Raw genomic sequence first — 20,894 nt, 5'->3', positions numbered from 1 at the left:
CTTCCTGGTATGTGGCACATCAAACAGGGCTTTGTTGGGTGGTTAAAGGGCCTGCTTGGTCCAGATGCCTTTTTGACAGAAGGCATTGTTTTCAGAGGCCCTGGGAATTGTGCTCATAAAATGCACTCAGTGCAGTGGTTATATTTAGGAGGCTCCACTCAGGGGTGGGATGGGTGTTATCTGGGGACCTGTGAAGGCCAGACATGAAAGCAGCACCATAATCCTCATGTTGAATCTTACCTGAGGTACTGCATGTCTCTTGGTGCAGCACATCCATTGCTATCCAAGGAGCCCTCTTTGCCTTGCACTGCTGGAGGAAGGGAGCTCGAGGTCTGCCTGGTGGTTTGGCCAGTGGCTTAGGCGTGGTGGATTGTGCTGATTCCCATCCAGAGAAGAGGCTGTGGTCATGGGGTAAGGTAGAGACTGTTGTTCCCCTGAACAGGGTAAGCTGATGTGCAAGGCACCAGCCAGGACTGCAGCCTCCTCTTTTTTGGCAGTGCTCCAGATGTGGTGCCTTAGAAAACAGCAGACCTGTGGCTAAAGCAGTGCTGCAGGCCCCAGGGCTTCTCTGGAGCTGTGTCTCTTGCTGGGTGGATTGTGCTAGACTAGAACAGCAGACCCAGTTCCTGGGGAAGAGAGAGAAGGAAAGAGATCAGTCTTATATTTAATTCAGGGCAGTCTGTTCATGTATCATCTTTTCCATAGAAATAATCTCTGTAGCCCTCAACTGAAAAGGAAAGGCATTGGTCAGGAGCTGCAGATGAGTGTTGGATACATGTGCTGTTGGTCATGGTGCTCTCTAGCCTGACCTGCAGTTCTGCCTGGCTCTTTTGAGTCATAGCAGGAAGGAATCTAGTGGAGAGAGGATGACTGGTATTGCATGAAAATCAGGCCCCTCCAAGGTGTGACAGGGAGGGAGTTTTAAAATAAAAGCCCAAACCTGTTCATTGCTTTTGAAGTTAAGAAACGTAATCAGTTTGTATTAATTTGGCCTCACTTCTTAAGCATGTGCATAAATACATTGTTGGGAGATGCCTTCGAGCTGAAGCCAGGCACAAGGTTTTGTAGTGCTAATTTCTGAATGGCAGCATGGAAGGGCTCTGTCTTCTCACCAGGGTGCACCTGAATTCTGGTTTTACAGCAGAGTCTCCTTCCTTTTCTGCTGGTGTCCTTAATTTCTTCAGGTGATGGGGAATAAAGCCCTTCTGACACTACAGTCTGGGTTTGAGATCAAGCTCAATGTGTGCCTCTTTTGGGCATAGATTAGGTTTTGGAGGTGCCTATAGCTTGCAGTGTGGCCTCAAGGTGCTAAGCACTGTTACAGCACTTGGCCTGTCGTGATATGAATACAGGCAGAGTTCTAAGGTTCTCCTACCTGGTTCCTCATGCCACAATGATGATTAGGGGACTTGAGCACCTCCCCTATGAAGAGAGACTGAGAGACCTGGGGCTGTTTAGTCTTGAGAAGAAAAGGCTGAGAGGTGATCTGATCAATGTCTATAAATACCTGAGGAGTGGGTGTTAAGTGGAGGGGACCAATCTCTTTTTGGTGGTGCACAATAATAAGACAAGGAACTTCTTTGCAGTGAGGATGGTGGAGCACTGGAACAGGCTGCCCAGAGAGGTTGTGAAGTCTCCTTCTCTGGAGACATTCAAAACCCACCTGGATGCATTCCTGTGTGGACTACCCTAAGTGATCCTGCTTTGGTAGGGGGGTTGGACTTGATGAACTCCAGAGGTCCCTTCCAACCTCTAATGTACTGTGATACTATGATACCTTACCTGCACAGCTCATTATTTGCCCAGGGTTTTGGTTTCAGTGCTGTACTCAGATTTAAAGCTGCTTCATGTTAAGTGTGTAATTTTAGATCTCCTCAGCTGGTTGTTGTGCTCTTGTGGCTAATCGAAAGGGAATGAATCATCTGTTATCTCTTTTAGCATCGCTTTCTCTTAGCTAATGAGATTTTGGGGTAGATAATTCTTGAATTAGTTAGCAGTGTTTACAAACCACAGACCTGGGCTGGAGACCTGAGAAGATAATTAGAGGGAAAAGGGGAGGAAAAAAAAAAAAAACCCCACAGTGTGCTGAAAGGCAGATTGAACAGTTCAGTGTATTCTGCAGTGCATGCATGAAAAGGGCTGGAAAAATGTTGGAGCTGCACAGCAAAGCATTCAATGGGTAAAGAGAGTATGTGCAACCAGGATTCCCTGTCTCTGGGTGTGGATGATGTTGGAGTTACACTCTTTCTTCAGTAGGAATCTTGCTTTTTCTTCTTCCTACCTTATTGATTCCTGTTGCTTTAATACTTGACTGTTAGCTGTGCTACTAACAATGGTACAAGCAGTAATGTGATGACTTGGGGTACACAAGTTCATTCCATTCTGGCTCAGCTCATTTATCTAGAAGTTGATTAAGCTTCTCAGCACTGTGATACACTTCACTTGAAAGAGCTCTCTTGAAGGGGTCACTGCAATCTTCCTGTCATCTCTGAGTAGGGTGTGAACACCAACCTGTGTGCAAAACCTCCCAGGGTTGTGGGGAGGAGTATACCACAGTCTGGTTTGCTTTCCTGGAGGAGCTTCAGTTGCTTAAGGAGAAGGTGACGCCTTTTGCCTGCACGCAAGCAGCTTCTTTAATTAGAAGTAGAATCTATTAGCATAGGGATGCCAGGAGAAAACAAAGTTATTTTTAAAGCTCCTTTTCATTCAGAAACTATATTTGAAATGCTAATGGTGGTGCATTTGCCTTGTGCTGCTGGATCATAAGGAACATTTGCACATGTTTAAGTGCTATCCTATTTTGGCCTGTGACAACTTCAGCTCAGATTCTGCTGACATGTTTTTACAGATTGTTACTACAGACATTGCAGCTCCAGCCTGGATAAGTGCTTGGCTTCGGCAATGCACAGGCACTGAGGACAGGAAGTGTCACTTCAGAGCCCAACAGGTTCAGTTGTCACTGATGCAAGATGCCAGTGGTCTGCAGTTGGAGTTGTAGCAGAGAACCTTTGATCTGTGTCCCTTGGTTTTTGTTCTGAGAGCAATTTAAAAGCTTTGTGTTGAATTTTAGCCTGGAAGAAGACTTACAAAGACATAATAATGATTTGAAGATGGTTTTGTGCTTTGTTGATTCTGGGCTGAGCACAGAAATCGCTGTGCACTAAAGCAACCGAAGTCCCTGTGGACTTAAGCATGCTTTACAGTGGGCTGTTCTGCTAAGGGTTGACCTCTGCAGCAGGGGATGAGGAAAGGTCCTCAGAAAGGAAGTTTTGTTGCCTGTTTTAGTGAGAATCTTTCCCAGGCGAAACCAGAAAGTTTTGGATCTCTATGAAGTTGAGCAAACAGATTTGCTCTCCTTTTGCTCTGGAAGTTAGAGGTTTTTTGGGGGGAAGCACTAGCTTTAAGGAGATCAAGTTGCCTACTGAATTGGAAAATGCCAAGTGCATGTGCACTTTGATTTAGGGCTTAAATAGCCCTGCCTTGGAAGTCAAGGCACTTTGACTCCCTATTGTTTACAGTTGCTGCAGTCTGCTGGCTTTGAATTTGCACAGCCAATGAGGCTTCCATGAGAATGGCAAGAAAACAGGGAGAGCTTTTAGCATCCTATCAGCCTCTGAACACCAGTACAGAAAAAAGTCTTGTCTTTTGAGCTGCCCTGTACTCTGAGTCCCTGGTAGTTATGACTATACCACCAGCATGTAAGCCCTTCTCACCAGGAAAATATGTAGACTGGTGTGTCATAAGGTGCTTCATGTTCTTCCAGCTCTTATGGCCTTCTTGCCCACCAGGGAGCTGAACCCCTAGGAAGAGGATGCACAAAAATAGAATCATAAGATTGTCAGGGCTGGAAGGGACCTCAGGGATCATCTAGTTCCAGACCCCTGCCATGGGCAGGGACATCTCGCACTAGATCAGGTTGCTCAGAGCCACATCCAGCCTGGACTGAAAAAACTCCAGTGATGGGGCTCCCACCACCTCCCTGGGCAACCTGGAAATCTCCTTAGGAGTTATAGTTAAACTGTTATTTAGAGAGAAGCCTCACCTTAAGGCCCTCAAAAAGCCAAAGTTCCCTGCAGACATGCATGAAAGACCAGGTTGTCTGAAGCTCAACTCAAACACAGTGTGAGCCTCCCACCGTTCAGTTGTTCCACCAGCTGTCACTTCAATAGTGTTTAGTAAACATGCTTTAAAAGTTTTGATTTTTTTTATTAATATATTGGTTTCATTGAATCAATTTACTCATACCTGTAGGTAAAGTCGTTCTAATAATTTACCATTGACACAGATGTCAAATCAGGTTTTACTCTACCAGAATCTCCCATGGGACATCCATCCAAATGTCACTTTGGTACTAGTTTAGCAAAACAAATTTCTATCAGGAATTTAACTGAAGACATGGTTTTGTTTCAGTCCAGTTTGTTAATCTCTAATAATCTTGATAAAACAGATACATGAGAGATACAAATATTTCATCCCAAAGCTCTTCTACCTGTGTTATAAAGCTACCATAAATAGTAACTAAATAGTGATGAGAGGAAATGGGCTGAAATGAAGCTAAAAATTATGATAATTACATAGTAAGTAAGTCTCTCTTTGCAGATGTGAGTTACCCTAAAGAAAAATTTGACCTAATCTAATACCAACAGGAAGCTTTTCCTGTCAGGGACCATTTTTGCCACCACTGATGGTGCAGGCACCTCCAGTGAGCAGAGATACCTCTGAGCTGCAGTTTTCACCTTAACCTGGCAAATTGGCTATCTACCATCTTGGGCTCTGCCAGTTAATTCAGCAACAGTAACACAAAAAAGCTTGGGTATGGAGCTGAGGGCTAGCATGGTGGTGGGAAACCCATGTGGCTTCTGAAGGACCAAGAGCAGCACTGCAGTTGCAGGGGCTTTTGTTGTATAAACCAGTTGGATCGTCTTCATGCCCCTTAAGGGGGAGATGCTGAATGCATATTGTATATGCCCAAGAGGTGCAAGGTGTTTGTATCCCATCCGTGGGTCTTTCCAGTTCCCTCCTTGCTGTGGGGGGAGCTGAAAATGCTGTGAAATGTTTTCCTGTGCAGTGGTTTTGCACAGAAGCGTTTTGCAGACTTGAAGAACTCAAGTAGGAGAAAGGAATGGTCTGAGCATTCATGAGCTGAGGTTGAAAAGGGCCCATGGGAGCTGCACTCACTTCCATGGAAGCCTGGGAGAGCCAAGCTGTGTAACTGTGGGCCTGTGGCTGTGGGAAAGGCAGAGGAGTGGGTTGGATTCAGAAATACAGGGAGCAAAGTGCTTGCTGCTGAGCGTTTCCTGGAGTGTGCAAGATCTAAGGAGAAGGGTGGTACAAACAGTGTGCTGGGGAGGGAAGGGAAGGCACAGAAAGCTCTCAAGCCTTAGCTGAGATGATTGTGCTCTGTGGCAAACCAAAAGTTTCTTATCTTCTTGCTTAGTTAAAATGTGTAATTGCTCTAAGTTCCCACCCCACTGGAAGGTGAGTCATGAGATGATTGCAGATGACATTCTCATAGAAGCAAAGGATCCTTCTATTCTTTAAAAGGCTGCTTTCCAATACAACTTGTGCAATCTGGCTGGAATTCCAGATGGAATAAGGAATATTTGTCAAGAATTAGAGCTGTTCTGCCCAATAGATGAATGACTGATGGTCTCTATGAACCCCTCTGCCTTCCCAAAGGGAAGAGAAAGCGAATAAGGAAGAGAGACTGATGGGGTAGAAAATAAACTAAACCAGATGGAATGTAAATAAGAACAGCCCAATAAAACAGAGACAAAAAGACACAAACCACACACAAACCAATATGGAACCCAGCCCCTGATGGCAATGATGTGATCTCCTTCTATGACAAGGTGACCCACCTGGTGGATGAGGGAAAGGCCATGGGTGGTGTTTGCCTGAAGCTGAGTAAAGCCTTTGACACTGTTTCCCATCATGTGCTCCTGGGGAAACTGGCTGCTTATGGCTTGGATGCTTCGCTGAGTTAAGAAGTGGCTGGATGGTCAGACCCAAAGAGTGGTGGGGAATGGAGTTAACTCCAGTTGGTGGCTGGTCACTGGTGATGTTCCCCAGGGCTCAGTACTGGGACCAGTTCTCTTTATTATCTTTTTCAATGATCTGGACAATGGGATTGGGTGGATCCACAGTAAGTTTGTAGATGACGCTAAATTGGTGCGAGTTGTTGATCTGCTTGAGGGTAGGGAGGATCTGCAGGGGGATCTGGACAGGCTGGATGGGTGGGCCAAGGCCAGTTTGTGAGATTTAACAAAGCCAAGTGCTGGGTGCTGCACTCAGATCACGACAGCCCCATGAATGCTACAGGCTTGGGGCAGAGAGGCTGGAAATTTGCCTGGCAGAAAAGGACCTGGAGGTGCTGTTTGATCTGTCTGAACACAAGCCCAGGTGGCCAAGAAGGCCAACAGCATCCTGGCCTGGATCAGTAATAATGTGGCCAGCAGGAGCAGGGGAATGATCACTCTCCTGTACTCTGCACTGGTGAGGCCACACCTCAAATCCTGTGTTCAGTTTTGGGCTCCTTCCTCCAAGGACGTTAAAGTGCTGGAGCATGTCCAGAGAAGCACAAAAAGGCTGGTCAAAAGGTCTGGACAACAAGTCCTATGGGAAGTGGCTGAGAAGACTGGGGTTGTTTAGTCTGCAGATGAGGAGGCTGAGGGGAGACCTCATTGCTCTCTACAGCTCCCTGAAAGGAGGTTTGAGTGAGGTGGGGGTTGGTCTTTCCTTCCTACTATCAGGTGATAGAATGAGAGGAAATGGCCTGAAATTATGCCAGGGGAGGTTTAGGTTGGAAATTAGGAAAAATTTCTTTTTCATGCAAGAGTGGTCAGGCATTGGAACAGGCTGCCCAGAGAGGTGGCGGAGTCACTCCCTGAAGGCATGCACCAAATGTGGATGTGGCACTCTGGATCATGGTTTAATGGCCATAGTGGTGTTAGGCTGGTGGTTGGACTTGATGATCTTAAGAGGTCTTTTCCAGCAATTCTGTGATTCACAGAAACAACTCTCTGATTCCATGATGTCACCATTGTCATCGCTGATGCTGGGAGCAGGCACTGGGGAAGTCCCAGACTGGACTCAGTGGTAGATGGGCGCTGGATTCTGGAGCTGGATTTGGAATACATGGATGAGGATTGAAGGCAGAAGAGACAGTGTCCTTCTTGGACATCAGCCACTGAAGAAGAGGCTTGACCTTGGTGATACCACAGCCTGATCCTGAAGATGACATCCATGGGATGCAATCCCTTGTTAGTCAGTTTAGGGTCACCTATCCTGTCCAATCCTCCCTGCAGCTGCCACCTCTGACTTACTGCCCTCCAAGGTGGGGCATAAGATGTGGCAGTGCTCTTGGTGTGCGCAGGAGCAAGTCTCAGCCAGAGCCTTTCTGTGGCCCAGCCCTTGGCAGTGACTCTCCCCATCAGCTTCTCCCTGCTAGCAGCAGTCCTTGGCTGTGCAAACCTGCCCTGAACTGCAGAAAGTACCTCAGTGAGCAGAGACAGAGCTGAGAAATCACAGTGCTGAGCAGAATCAGTTCTGGTCCGGCTCAAACTGGGACAATACTTCTTATATAAACAGCTGGGGACCATGGAAAGACAGCTGTCCTCTGGCATGGCTTCTCCCTGGTGGGTACCCTGCTGCAGGAGGAGGCACTGCTGCTTCCCTGAGGAGCAGTGGGAAAAGAGAACAGAACTGCCTCTAGGGTTTGCTTGTCCTGATCAGCTTTGCCCACCTATGCAAACAGTTCCCTCTTCTGCCCAGCTTGGTGGTGCCTGCCAGTGGCTTGGGTGTGCTGGGTGCTTGCTTGTTGGGCTGCAAGAATAACCAAAAATGTTCTTGAAGTACATAAAGTAAATTCTGAGGACTGTCTGTGTGTGGTGAGGGGAGAGCAGGGCTGCTAGGGAGGACAGTCGGGAAGTGTGGCTTTGTGTAGGGCTTTGCTGAGGTTCTGGAGCCAAGCTCTGTTTATAACAACCTGCAATCTGAAGAGCTCAGGTCAGGATGGATGGGAAGCATTTAGCACCAGGATGCTTTGTCAGTGATTAATGGGACTTGGCTGTGTGTGCTGCTTGGCAGCGTCACCGCAGCTCAGTGCCTGTCACCCTGGGGACCATCTCTAATTGCTCTGTCTGCAGCCGTTTGGACTCACAACACCACAGGGCAGGTCAGAGCAGACAGGTCTGCTGGCTCACTGCTTGGGCAGCTTTTTAGTCAGCAACATGTTCACTGTGACAAAGCAGCAGACATTTTCGGGTTGGGTTTGGCTTTGTCTGTGTCCTAAAAAAGTGTTTTTTTGGAGGTACATCCTTTGGACTCTTATTCATTGCTGTCATTTTCATGAGTGAAATGGAGTTTGGGGATCAGCTTCATGTCCCTGAAAGACACTTTGATTATTTGTTATCCTGCAGCTGGCCTGGATTTTTAGCCTGGTGTCAGCCCTGGTAAATGAAGGGAACTGCACGTAGGTGCAGGCAGAAAGTGCCAGGGAATCTTCTGGGGGCCTGAAAGCTTGGCTGGTATGTTGGATGGGCACAGATTCACCATGCTGCATGTAGGACCTTCCTAGCCTAGCTTCTGTGAGGGGAAGAGTGGTGCTGGCTACCAGCTGGCTGGGGAGGTTTGGATTGGAGCAGCAGTGAGCCTGGTGGGAGCAGCCATCAGCAAGAGCTGCAGAAATGTCATCTGTCAGAAATTTGTTTCCCTGAGGAACAGGAATTCCCTGTGAATGATGATGGGATGGTCCCACATTTCCACATCCCTGCCTGGTTGTGGGGGCTTTCCTGAGTTTTGTTGTTTTCATTTAGTCCTTGCCAATGTGACTGTGAAGTGTGGATTGTGCCTGGGTTTGCTATCACTCCATGGCAAACTTCTCCAGGTCAAGAAAGAATTGCTCTTTTCTCTGGATTTTTCACCTTGGTTACCAGAAGCAGCAGCAGTGTGTGGAGGACCAGTCAGATTTCACACTCCCACTTCAAACAAAACCAGTATTTTTGCAGGCATATATCTGTGGGAATAGCTGTATTTGTGCTAGGAGGAAGCATTTTACCTCCTTGTCTGCTTCCCCCAGCAGAGCTGTCTGCATCTCTGCCAGCCTGCCACTCTGGGGAGCAGGAGGGTGGCTGGAAACCAGATTGGTCACTGCTTCTTGTTCCTGATGTGTGCCAGACCAAGTCCCTTTCCAAGTTTGGAGCTGTGTGGTTTCCATGGCTTTCAAAACTTTGTGGTTCTTCCAGGCTACAGAAAATGTGCAGAATGAGGAAAACCAGAGGAGAAATAAGTTTTCTATTGGCAAGTTTGCTGATGATACAAAGCTGGGAGAGAAGCAGCTGGGAGTGCTGGTGGACAGCAAGCTCCCCATGAGCCAGCAATATGCTCATGCCCGACAGGACCCCAGTAGTATTCTGGAGTGCATTGAGTGTGTCCAGCAGATTGAGGGAGATTCTCCTTCCCCTCTACTCTGCCCTGGTGAGGCCACATCTGGAGTACTGGGTCCCATTCTGGCTTCTCCAGTTCAAGAGAGACAGGGAACTACTGGAGGAGAGTCCAGTGGAGACTACAAAGATGCCAAGGGGCCTGGAATATCTGTGTGAGGAGGAAAGGCTGAGAGACCTGGGGCTGTTTAGCCTGGAGAAGAGCAGCCTGAGGAGAAATTTTAACAATGCTCATCAGTATCTAAAGGGTGGGGGTCAAGAGCCTGGGACCAGACTCTTTTCAGTGGTGCCCAGTGACAAGACAAGGGGCAGCAGGCACAAACTGGGCAGTTGTGCTTGTGTAAAGAGAGCACAAGGAGTTGGAAAAGACAAGTGTCCACGTTTGCCAACACACCTCAGCTCTATCCGGGAGACCAAGATGATCAGCATTGCGTTGTTCCTGCCATGCACCAGAGTCTTGTCCAGATGCTGGAGGTGGACAGCTGGTACTGTAGCTTTGTAGGGGCAGTTTGTCTTTCAGGCTCACTCTGTGTCTGTCTTATTTGCCTGCGAGCTACATTTTGCATTCTCTTTATTCACCATGTATAATGATAGGGTTTAAACAGCTTATCAGATAATTAGCTCTGAATGCATAATTTAACTCCAGTGCTATGAGTTATGGGAAAGTGCTTTGCCCTTGCTTGATTTAATAGGTGAAAGGTGATGTATTAAACTCAGTGTGGTGAAAGAAATGTCACTATCTTAGTTCAGGTTCATACAAATGTTCCTCAGAGCTTGCCCTGCTGTCACTTGCCACTGTGTACCCTACTGGTTAAAACAGATTTTGCTATAGAAGTTCCTGTTCAAAGGGAATACCAGATCAAAGTTCTGGTTAGGGCTTGGTGTGAACAGTTTCTGTCCATCATGATCTCAATGTCAGTAGTTAGGTCAGCATGCATAAATTAAAGAAGCACCATGCAGCATGGAATGGTTGATCTCAGAGTGGATGCTGTCGCAGTGCCAGGCGGATGCATTGTCAGTACCTGGGGCACTGCTCTGGTGGAGCCTGTGCAGGAAGGCTCAGGTTCTACTGACAGCCTGAGGAGCAGCTTGGAGATCACTCCCTCCCATTGCTCTGGTGACCAAATCCTTTCCTTGTAGCATTATCTTTACAGTGAGGGTGACAGAGCACTGGAACAGGCTCCCCAGAAGTTGTGGAATCTCCTTCTCTGGAGACTTTCAAGACCCATCTGGATGCATTCCTGTGCGACCTGAGATAGATTCCGTGGCCCTGCTCTGGCACGGGGGTTGGACTCAATGATCTTCAGAGGTCCCTTCCAACCCCTAACATCCTGTGATCCTGAGTTGCTGTTTGTTCAGTCTTTGGAGACAGTGAGAAAAGCCACCTGTATTTTGTGTCTAAGCTGATTAAAAACATGAAGGTGAAGCTATTCCCTTCCAGTTCTGGCACTTCCCAAGATAACCCTGGTTGAAATCTGCATGGCTTTGATGTTGCCTCTTGGAGGTTTGGTTAGCTCACACAGTGGAGAGCAATAAAAGCAGCGTCAGGGTGTAAGCCTGGCTGAATATGTATGGCTGTGCTCGCCAGCCATGGTGGCACACGTTTCCTTTCACAGAATCACAGAATTAACCAGGTTGGGAAAGAGCTTTGAGATCATCAAGTCCAACCTATCACTCAACACCAGCTAATCAACTAAACCATGGCACTGAGTGCCTCATCCAGTCTTATTTTAAACGCTTCTGGGGATGGTGACTCCACCATCTCCCTGGGCAGCCCATTCCAATGGCCAGTCACTCTTTCTGTGAAGAATTTCTTCCTGACATCAGCCTAAACTTACCCTGGTGCAGCTTGGGACTGTGTCCTCTCATTCTGTCACTGGTTGCCTGGGAGAAGAGACCAACCTCCAGCTGGCTACAACCTCCTTTCAGGTAGTTGTAGAGAGCAATAAGGTCTCCCCCTTTCTGAAGAGCCACACAACCATTACAAAATGTAGTGCTCTGCTCCAATGTGTTTCAAGCCAGGTCACTTTATTTTTGCTCCTAAAGCTCTGGGCACAGTAGATGCTCTTGGCTGATCTGCCAGCTTAGAGATGGCAGAATTCAATTTGTCTTCATTGGAGTCAAAAGCTGTCCTGAACTGGGTGAGAAGAGGATCTTGTTCTGCACAGCTTTGTGGTTTAGTGGGATAAAAGCAACATTTAGGCACTTGCAGACACTACAAATCCTGTCACTGTTCGTTGTGAATGGACAACATGCCAGCTCTTTGATTCAAGGCCAGAGCAGCTGAAACAGCAGTTACTGTATTTACAAAGGAGCTCAGCTACTTTCACCAGCAATGACAAGTTATCATTTGCTGCTGTAGGCATCAATTTTCTCATTAGGTGTTTTAATGAACATAGAAAGGTTTAAATTTATTCTATTTCCAGCATTCTTGTGGTAAACACAGCTCCTGGATGTATGGGGACCATGGCTTCTAGAGCAGTTTTTGGGCTGAGTGTAAGCTGCATTACTGAGTGCAGGGATTTTTTCATTTTGAACTGGCTCACTATAGCTAGGAAGATGGTTGAATTGATATTCTCAGGTGCCTGATGGTGCAAAGGGCCTTCAAGGGGAATACTGTCATTATTTATTCTCCATTTTTGGGGTGGTTTTAGGGCAGAGGGAGGTAATGGTCTGTGAGCAGGAGCCTCATTCTGCCCCTGATAATAAAGACTCGTTTAAAAAGTGAAAATAGGTTTATAGAAAGAGATGCAGGCAGATAATGTGATTTCACCTTTTCAGAAGACCCCATAAGAAATAAAGTCAGTGTTGCCTCACAGGTTCCTGGAGGAAGACATCCTGAAATCCACTGTCAGTCTTCCACTGTTTTCAGTGAAGTCAGAGCTGCAGCTCAGTACTGCTGGAAATTTCTGTCATCACCAGGTATGTGAATTGTGAGTCATCTTTAAACACCTAAGGTCCAGCCTTAGCTCTGTCATATTTTCTGCTCTTGCTGTGGATGCAGGGGGTGGCTGGAGCGGAACTGAGCTCTCTGCATTGAGATAATCACGATGTTTTCTGCTTACCTGTCTTGTTGACAGAGCAAAAAAGTGTCTTTTCCTCAGGCTAAAAGAAAGAATCAGGTACCTACCAACTGCAGAATCACTCGCTGGTAGTTCTTTAGTGGCACAGTTTTGTTTACCAAGTGATGCTGTGAAAAGCAAACACATTTTAAGTCATTCCTTTCTTTGTTTCCTTCTAGCAGCAGCAGCCTGAGGAGGGGCTGGATGCTCAGCCTGGGTGGCTGCTTAGGACAGCAGCCTTTATGCCCTCACATAAGAACTGGCTTTGCAGGTTGCTGTTGGGAGGGCAATACCCAAAGGGATGTAATTTGGGTAACCATTCATCTTCAGAGGCCTTCTAGGCAAAGTTCAGTTTTTCAGAGTCACTTCCACACTCAGCATATCTGAACTAGAGTATTTCTTGGCTCTTTTCAAGGGTTTCCTTCAGGTGTTTTTCTAGACCTTCCAAACACTTCTAGTGTTTTGGCCCTATTTTAGGATGTCTTTGGTTTGCTTTCAGCCTGACAGAGGGGGAAACAATTTTCTTGCCTTCTGCTTGTGTAGCAATCAGTTTTGGTCTCAGAGGCTTGGGGCTTGCTGTGCTGTGAGGGGTGTCTCCCACTATTTCAGAATGATGACAGGGAAAATGTAGGAATGCTGAAAGGAGCAAAGAAATATTGACAGTCTTTGGAGCAGTCTTTAGAAAACCAGTCTGCTGGCATTTCAGAAATGTCTGCTTCATGTTACAACTAGAATACTTGTTTTATTTTCTTTTGCTTATGATGGAAATCAGATACTTAACCCAAAAGGAACTTGGAATGAGTTCTTTACTCACACATCAATCACCATGCCACCTCAGGTAAGGCTTATAAATTAGAACTGTTTTGTGCCAGAGTGTAGTTACTTCATGCTACTGGACAGATTTGCCATGGGGTGACAAGTTTTGAACCATTCTGTGGTTTCACGTGTGTGAGCAGAGGCTGAGGTAAGCTCTAATTTTAGCTGAAGCAGTTTCTTAAAACATATTCTGAAGTTGTGTGATTTAGAGGGATTTTAGGACACAAAAATCTGAAGGTTTGGCTGTGTGAAGAAGTGACCTGATTTCATAGGGCTGAGTGGTTGCTAAGATGCAGATGTGAAAATGTCCATCTTAACTCTTTTTTTTCCATGCAAACCAAGCCACAACTTAATACTACTTTCTGTAGGGTGGGTTGGTTTGTTTGTTTTTTTCCCCAAAGCTGCAATATATTCTGTAATGAAGATGTAGTTTGCCAGTGTGTAAGCTTTCTAGAAGCAAGTTAGGCAAACATTTGTGGCTAACAATGTGGTGTTCCTTATAACTGAAAACAGGGGTGTTTGTGCCTTTCTGTTTCTAAATAGATGGAGTCAAGAGGTCAGTTCCTGTCAGGAGGTCAATTCCTGTCAGAAGGTCGCATGAATGAGCATGGGAGAACAGGCTTTTTTCTAGTCTTCCTTTCCTCCAGTGCATGGGTTAATCTCTTCTAAAAGAAGCCAAATAACAGATGGTTTTTCTCCTCAGGAAAAAACTTGTATCTGCTCAGGATACTTTCAACTGTGCCGGAGGTCCCATCCACCCCAACCCTGGCAGGGAGCCTAATGCCACTGCAGCCTATCTGAGAGCATGGCTGGCTGAATCCTGGTGACCCTGAGGACACCTTTTATACATGCCAAGAGCTGCACTTACCTTGTGTTTACTCTGTGTGCTGTTACTTCATGTTTCCTCAGGTCTTAGCCCTCCATGGCATCTGGTGCTTGTGGCCATTTGCCTTTCTTTTATAGCAAATGCTTGGCTCATTTCACACAAACTTTTCTTATGTATCTGTTAACCTCCCTGGAAGTTCCTACTAGAGGTTTCCAACTAGAAGAAAAAGGCCATGCAAAATGAGTAGCATTTACAGAATCCCAGCATGGTGGAGGTTGGAAGGGACCTCTGGAGATTATGCAGTCCAACACCCCTGACAAAGTAGGATCACCCAGGATCACAATGTCCAGGTGGGTTTGGAATCTCTCCAGAAAAAAAGACTCTACAACCTCTCTGGGCATCCTGCTCCAGGGCTCTGGCACCCTCATAGCAAAGAATTTTCTCCTCATGTTCAAATGGAAAATCCTGGGGTCCAGTTTGTGCCAGTTGCCCCTTGTCCCGTCACTGGGCACCACTGAAGAGTCTGGCCCCATCTTCTTGGCCCCCACCCTTTAGCTCTTGCTGAGCATTGATCAGACCCCCTCCCAGGCTGCTCTTCTTCAGGTACAACAGCCCCAGGTGTCTCAGCCTTTCCTCCTCACACAGATGCTCTAGGGCCCTCAGCATCTTCGTATCTTCCTTTGGACTCTCTTCAGTAGTTCCCTGTCTCTCTTGAACTGGGGAGCCCAGAATGGAACCCAGTGCTCCAGATGTGGCCTCACCAGGGAAGAGTAAAGGGGAAGGAGAATCTCCCTTGATCTGCTGGACACACTCTTTTTGGTGCGCTCCAGAGTACCTTTCACCTTCTTGGGCACAAGGGCACAGTGCTGGCTCGTGGTGAGCTTGCTGTCCACCAGCACTCCCAGGTCCTTCTCTGTGGAGTTGCTTTCCATCAGGTCAGCCCCTCATCTGTATTGGTGCTGGAGGTCATTCCTCCCTCAGTGCAGGTCTCCACACTTGCTCTTGTTGAACTTCATGAGGTTCCCAACTGTCCAGGTTGTCCAAATCTCACTGAATGGCAGCACAACCTGACAGGGTGTCAGTCATCAGTCATCCCTCCTAGCTGGCTTAGCTGATCAACATCTCCATGCAAGATTATACCCCAAGCACATTTCCCTGAAATCCTCTTTGCAAGCAATGAGATTCTTGGAAAGTTATAGAGGGTGTTCTCACCCAGGGAAGCTCTGTGTGTGTGCTTTGGAGAAGTGAGAGCAAGCTTTCTAAATCTTCCTTTCCTTGGAAATTATAAACGGTTCCATGGAATCATGGAATTGTTAGGGTTGGAAGGGACCTCAAGGATCATCTAGTTCCAACCCCCTTGCCATGGGCAGGGATACCTCACACTAGATCAGGTTGCTCAGAGCCACAGTTTAATACCTCCCAATTCTAGCTCAAGTGGAATTTAAGTGAATGTGTCTTAGAGTCAGCAGTGGTGAGAAGGAATAAAAAAGCAGGAGAGAAGCTGTGATGTGTTGTTCTGAGAGGTGGTGACACCAAGGAATGGATGACAACCTTGTTAGCACAACAAAGAGACGTGTCCTGGAGGTGCTTGCAGTGAACAAGAGAACCCTGCAGCATTAGTAGCACACAGGGAGAGTGTTCTGCCACCAAGAAAACTCCAGTCTGTGGTTATTTGCTGTAAAAATAGACATGAATATGAGAATATGCCATGGCAGCAGGGAGGAAAAAGCCCCAACAATGTTTAACTGGAGCGTTCCCCCAAACAGACCAACAACAACCCCAAACTTTTCAATTTCTGAAGTTTTGGGTTCAATTATACTTCAGCAATACCTTAACACTTCATGTGCCCCTGTCCTTGAGAAGAAAACTGGTAAAGCAAGTTCATGTGCTCACTGAACATCTGAAGAATGATCCTGTGAGTTGATAGTTCGTTGCTGGCATGGTGACAAGGATGACATCTCACAGTGTAAGATAATGGCAAGAATTAAGTAAAAGAATTTTCAAAGCTTGCACTGAGTGGAAGGAGAAAGCCCTGATGCACCTGATATCTGTGCTGTCTGCTGGGTGGGTGTGGAGTGGCTTGGAATGAACAGGGTAGAAGATCAGTATCTATAAATATCTGAGAGGTGGGTGTGAAGATAGGGTGCCAGGCTCTTTTTGGTGGTGCCTAGTGATAGGATAAGGATAAGCTAGAGCACAGGAGGTTCCACCTCAATATGAAGAGACACTTCTTTACTGTGAGGGGGCCAGAGCACTAGAACAGGCTGTCCAGAAAGGTTGTGGAATCTCCTTCTGTGGAGACTTTCAAAACTCACTTGGATGTGTTCTTGTGCAGCCTGCCCTAGGTGACCCTGCTTTGGCGGGAGGTTGGACCGGATGATCTCTGGAGGTGCTTTGGCAGGGCTTTTGGACTTGATGATCTCTGGAGGTCCATTCCAGCTCCTAACATTCTGTGATTCAGACAGCTGAGTAACCTTTGCCTTCATCCTGCCATGACAGCATTGCCCAAAGAAGGGGAGCAGCAGCCACCTGGCCTCTGAGGACAGGACACTTTCTAGATGAGAGTGTGGGAGAAGGTTCCTCCTTCCAGGTAACTCTGGAGCTCTGGAGGGAACCGTGGTGTCTTCTCTTCTTGGCTCCAAAGAAGGTTTCTTTGACACTGGGGCAGGAGTTGTGCATAGGAGAGGCAAATATGCTCCTATGCAGACATCCCTTGAATGTTTATTTTCCATGAGATAGGGAGTACAGGTTCTGGGAAGCAGTGTCCAGTGCTTTGGCCAGTTGCTGAAATACAATTTATCTGTGGGCTTTTGTTTCATTTCCTGTCTTTGAGATCACTAAGGGACCTGCAGTTAGGATATGGATGTTTCAGGTCACTTTGTGACTTTTGACCCTTGGTGCTGGAGGTAGGCTCTGTATACAGAACTGAAGTCAACCTTTCTTGATTAAATTAAAAACACTGGAACTGTCTTTCTGGCTTGAAGAGTTCAGGATGATCCATCTCCAACATCTTTGTGTAGTCCAACAGTCATACTAATAGCTGTTGTCTTTCAGCTTGCAGTAGAGATTTTCTTCTGGGAGGGTTTTTTGAGGAAAGCTGTTGTCTAGGACCTCCATCTGTCACCCATGGGCTGAGGCCACCCTTCTCAGAAGGGTGTAGGAACTCTTTCAAGGAAGAGCAGTAGGGGTGGAGGCAGTCAACTAGAAGCAAAACAAATAGTTCTGCTGCATTTTGACTGCTATTGACTTTCTGGGGCTGCTGCCACCCTCACACCTGAGATTTAGGTGCCAGAAGAGTAATTCTCCCATGAACTTCGAAAGAAAGGACTTGGAGGCATATGTTTACCTGACTTTTTTTCTTCTTAGAAGTATTTCTTGTTGTATATAGGTCTGTCAAAGTCCGCACTGTGGATGTTGGAGAGACAGAGCGTTTTCTCAAAGATTTTTTAATGGCAAATGCTTAAGATAATACTTTCTTAATGGAAAGGAACCTTTCATTTCAGGCTGTATGCAAAGACTTTGTGTGGACCATCAAATCGTCTAAAGTCACCTGGAATTCCTTCTCTAGTGATGATTTACTTTCCACATTTTAGAGGAAAACGAGGTGTTGCCTGCAAATGAACAGTCTCTTTCCATTCCCATTAAGTTCTTTGTGGAGGTGTGAATAGATGTAATCAGATACTTGGGGACAGGCTGTGAAACAGAAGACAGGAGAGGAAAACTTCTCCCTTTCTGAAAGCAGCTTTGTGAAGTGCATGGCAGAAAACAAACCATATTTTAGGCAGTGGTTTGGGTGAACCATCTCTGTTAGAGTCATAGAACTGTTCAGGCTGGAAAATTTACGGTCTTGGAGTCCAGCCTAACATTATCCAGTCCACCACTAAACCATGTCCTTCAGTGCCACATTGTTTAAATCCATCCAGGAATTTTGTTGATGTGAACTTCAGTTGGGTGGTGCTCTGCAAATGTTAGGGAGAAGCATAGCCAGTATGGACTTTGTGTACAGTCAGTGATTGTGTGGCTGATGTGTGGTGTTGCTCTAGCAGCCTTTTTTCTCTTTTATCCCTTCTGTTGAAGAGCTTGGATATTGAGTTCTGAGAAGTTAGCTTTGCCCTTTTTGGGAAAAATGGGAATGTTGACATGATAGATGGCCGTCCTTCCAGTTTGGTGGGTCATGATTGTCCTTGGAGGAGAGCAGCATTATCTTGGCAGAATCTCCTTCTGCTGTTCCTACAACTCAGCTATGTTTTCTGGCTTCTTTGTTGACAAGGTTTAACAAGGCACACAGGTTCACAGAATGGTTTGGGTTGGAAGACCATCCAGTTCCACCCCCTCTGCCATGGGCAGGGACACCTTCTGCTAGACCAGTTTGCCCAAGGCCTCATTTAACATGACCTTGAACATAGCTAATGCTTGTCAGTCAAAGCCACCTTTGCAAGGAGCAAGAAAAAAATCTCTGATGGACCTCTACAGACATTCTAGATGGACTCTAATGTCATGGAAATGATTGTAGTCATGTGACAATTGGAAGTGTTTTCAATAATCCCTCATTTACAGTTGTGTGCAGCCTGTGTGTGCCTGCCACAGCAGGAAGCTGTAGGAATGGTCTGGGATAAATGGGTGAGGAGGGAGGATGTGGGGCCTCCTTAGCTCTGACTGTGGCTTTCTCATGCCTCCCACCTGGGCACCCTGGTGCTTCCCCATCAATTTCCAGCCTCCCCCACAGAGTGGGGGAAGGCAGAAATTAATCTGGTGGGGAAATTGTCTGCCTGAGTAGGCAAATAGAAGGAAACCGTCTCACTGACTGTGCTGCTTTAATTCCTTTTTATGAGCTACCTGGGGCACAGAGCTCTTTATCTGACCCACCATCAGAGCTGGCAGGGGCCCAGCGTGATCTCTGCTGGCTTAAGCTGAAGGATTTGCTGGCTTTCACCAGCTGCCTTCCCCTTGGCATGGCTCCCCCCGAGCAGGGTGTCTAGGTGCGTGCAGCTGGCTGCAGCCTCCAGGAAGCCTGGCAGCAGCTGTTACCCGGGTGCTGCACAGCAGCTTCTGCTTCTCCTCCTGGTCTTTGAACAAAGCCTTGTGCACTCCCAGGCAGATGAGTGGGAGCAATGTCTATTTCTTTTCTTTTAAGGTGCAATCCTGCAGACCAAGCACTGCCATCCCCTTGCTTCACACTGGCCATACACCTGGTGAAACCCTGTGTTGCACATGGGCTGTGTTTAACCCCTGTGAAGGGGTTGGTTCATCCTTGTCTAGCTTTCATCTTCTTCCATCTTCCTGCTGTTGCTCTCTTACTGCTGTTGAATTGCAGGCCTTAGGCTGGGACTTGTCAGCAATCTGGCAGAGGTGTACCTGCTGCAGGAGCAACTGGTGAGGTCCTTTCCTTCCTTAGCCTGCTCCTTCCCTTGTCTCTTCAAGGCATGGAAAGAGGTTTGGATGCCCTTCTTTAAATTATTCACCTTATTGGCCTTGGCTATAACCAGTTACTTATAGTGTGTGCCTACGCTGGGCCATCTGACCTCCACCTGCAGGGGAAGATGTTCTCTCCACCCAAGACTGACTGTGGGTGCACTGAGCTTGCTGAAGAGTCTGAGTTTTAGTCTATAATATACCAGGTCTAGAATCATAGAATGGTTTGGCTTGGAAGAGACCCCCAAAGGTCATCTAGTCCAACCCCCTCTGAAGTAAGCAGGGGCATCTTCAACTGTATCAAAACGATGTCAAAATATATCAAAATATGCAAGTGACCTAATGGAAGACCTGTTACAGATAAATGCTCATGGCTAGATTTGTGGTTTAAACCCTTAGTTTTTGTATCTTGCAAATTACTATAAGAATGTGCATGTAGCAATTGGTTCAAAGAGGTGTTGGACTTGGCACAAAGGGTGTGTGGGGACACTGCTGTAAGTGGCCATGTTAATCCCATGGCTGCTCTGAGGAGCTGCTGCCTGCAGTGGTGGTGGTGGGGGTCTCAGTCACCTTGCTCCTGCAGCCTCAGCACTGGGAGTGGAGGGGAGGTCATGGGAGAACCGAGGACACAGACCCTTTGTGATGTCTTGGTGGCCTTGTTACTCTTCCAGCACAAACCTTGAACCTTGTGTTTAGAGTGCATCAGTGGGAAGCTTAAAGCACTTGAAGCAGCTTCCCACTCACTTGCCCTTTTTGCTGCTGGTGAGGGTTGCAGATGAGTGGAGCCTACTAAGATTAGTTGGTTGAATGCACATCTTGAGTCCATTTTGCAGTTAAATATACTTTCATTTTTCACACACTCTGTTTCAGCTCAGTTTAAAAATTACTCTTAGGTCACATGGGAAACGCCTCAAACTCTCCACCCTATTCAGCCAACAGTGCATGTGGTAATGTGGGCAAGAAACCCACTGCTATAAATTATTGTGTGTTTTGGTTATTTTTTTTTTTTGTTTTCTCAGGCTATTTAATTTACTGTTGCTGCTCTGAGTGATTTGCATTTAATAGTAACATAGTATTTATTTTTAATTGTTGTTAACAGCTATTCTGTGCTAATAGCCTAACTGATCAGTCAATATATATTCTGAGTGCGCTTTAAAATTTCCTTCTCAGTAAGGCTCTTTTTTTTTTTTTTTTTTTTCTTTCCTCCCTTGGCAATGGGTCTAATGCAAGCAATATTAACAGTCAACCTTTGAGGCCAGCTGTTGCCTCTCTTTCTTCATACTCAGTGCTGTCCAACATCCCATTGTGACATCTGGAGGCTTCCATCACACAAGT

The 20,894-nt window shown here is 46.6% G+C and overlaps 1 protein-coding gene across 1 annotated transcript in view; it reads left to right on the top strand.

The window, feature by feature from the left end:
* PLCL1 (phospholipase C like 1 (inactive)) overlaps positions 1-20,894 on the top strand; it is a 208,985-nt gene that overhangs the window by 113,392 nt on the left and 74,699 nt on the right. The window lies entirely within an intron of this gene.

The sequence above is a fragment of the Indicator indicator genome, chromosome 5 (genome assembly GCF_027791375.1).
Source record: "Indicator indicator isolate 239-I01 chromosome 5, UM_Iind_1.1, whole genome shotgun sequence".
NCBI classification, from domain to species: domain Eukaryota; kingdom Metazoa; phylum Chordata; class Aves; order Piciformes; family Indicatoridae; genus Indicator; species Indicator indicator.
The sequence above is the reverse complement of the archived record's forward strand: the minus strand, read 5'-3'. Positions and strand labels throughout refer to the sequence as shown.